Source organism: Gekko japonicus, unplaced genomic scaffold (assembly GCF_001447785.1).
Source record: "Gekko japonicus isolate JY-2015 unplaced genomic scaffold, Gekko_japonicus_V1.1 scaffold3994, whole genome shotgun sequence".
Classification (NCBI taxonomy): Eukaryota; Metazoa; Chordata; class Lepidosauria; order Squamata; family Gekkonidae; genus Gekko; species Gekko japonicus.
In genome coordinates, this window is record NW_015162598.1 from 36,105 (window position 1) to 37,921 (window position 1,817).

The 1,817-nt window shown below is 49.3% G+C and overlaps 1 protein-coding gene across 1 annotated transcript in view; it reads right to left on the reverse strand.

Annotated features, from left to right (window-relative positions):
- The window catches only part of EMSY (EMSY, BRCA2-interacting transcriptional repressor), a 55,239-nt gene that overhangs the window by 36,076 nt on the left and 17,346 nt on the right, over nucleotides 1-1,817 (reverse strand). The gene's annotated exons all lie outside the window — the stretch shown is intronic.

Consider the following 1,817-nt stretch of genomic DNA (forward strand, 5'->3'; position numbering starts at 1 on the left):
GTGGCGGCTACAAGCCTGGACGGCTTCAAGAGGGAATCGGATAAGGATATGGAGCAGAGGTCCATCGGTGGCTATGAGCCACAAGGTACAGATAGGAACTCTCAGTCTGGGGCAAGTGATGCTCTGTCTTCTTGGTGCTTGGGGGGGGGGCAACAGTGGGAGGGCTTCTAATGTCCTGGCCCCACTGGTGGACCTCCTGATGGCACCTGGTATTTCTGGCCACTGTGTGACACAGAGTGTTGGACGGGATGGGCCATTGGCCTGATCCAACATGGCTTCTCTGATGTTCTTATGTCTGGGGCAGTGATGCTCTGTATTCTTGGTGCTGGGTGGGGGCAACAGTGGGAGGGCTTCTAGTGTCCTGGCCCCACTGCTGGACCTCCTGATGGCACCTGGTATTTCTGGCCACTGTGTGACACAGAGTGTTGGACCGGATGGGCCACTGGCCTGATCCAACATTGGCTTCTCTTATGTTCTTAATGGTGGCTTGGCATGGGCTTCCCATAAACCGGAATACGACAAAAAAACGCATCTCTGGTAGCCCCATCAGAAAAATATTCGCCCCCTCGATGAGTTGATAACGAAGATTGTGGAATGTGCTGAAATGGACAGACTGATAAACATACTGACAAACATACTAAAAGGAAAAATGGAAGAAGAATTCATGGGACCATGGAGGGTGTTCTATGACTGGTTAAAACATAAGTACTGAGAAACTAAGACTAAATGAAGAACAATAAGAAAGAGGGATATAATAGTTGTAAAACTTTGGGAAGATCTGCACGCAGAACGTCAAATTGGTTCTTTCATCTATATAACTCTGTTACTCTTTCTTTCCCCTTCTTTTCCCTTTCTATGTATAAACTAATAAAACTTAATTCTTAAAAAAAAAATTGCCCCGCAACCCCAAGCCAGAAAATCCTGGCTACAGGCCATGACCCAAGCAATCTGTGTTACACGCAGGGGTCATTTCCTGCAGGAGTGCACAGGAGCGGAGCTCCGGCAGTAAAGAGCCCAGGGGGCGGGCACATGCAACAAGCCCCACCCCCTGCTCCCAGCAGCCCTCAGTCAGAGCAAGAAGCAGCCAGGTAAGCTGCAGAGCTCCCCCCGGTCCAAAACAGTCCAGTGGCACCTTTAAGACCAAGTTTTATTCAGGTACGAGCTCTCCCTCCTCTGGGAGGACATAAGAACATAAGAGATGCCAATGTTGGATCAGGCCAAAGGCCCATCCAGTCGAACACTCTGTCACACAGTGGCCAAAAATACCAGGTGCCATCAGGAGGTTCACCAGTGGAGCCAGGACACTAGGAGCCCTCTGTCAGCAAGCTGACAATGTTTTGTTTTCTTTCATATATGTGTGTGCGCTTGACCTGGTATGTGTTGACTTGTAGATGTGCTTGGCTTTGTAGCTCGCCGTAACATTATTATCTCCAAAGGTCACAGGTGGAAGCAAGGATCATTAACGAGGCTTGTTAGCGCACACAGCTTCCATGCCTCACCGTGAGAAACGATAACATGAGAGGCTTGGAACCGTTAGTTCTCATGCCCAAAGGCGCGAACGGGGAAACCCTGGGAGCGCGCGGGACGCCCCGCAATTGGGTAATAGTGGTTTGAATGTTTGAGTATATCCTGTACCATTGCTTGTGTTCTCCATTCTGAACAGTGATTCTGTTATGCACCTTTCATCTCTAATAAAGTTACCTTTTCCATAAAGCGTGCTTATTAAGATGCCAAGAGGAGTCTGACACCCTCCCACTGCTGACAGATCTACACGTTTCCCCCCCCACAACAGCTAGCAATCCAAAAACGTCCACACG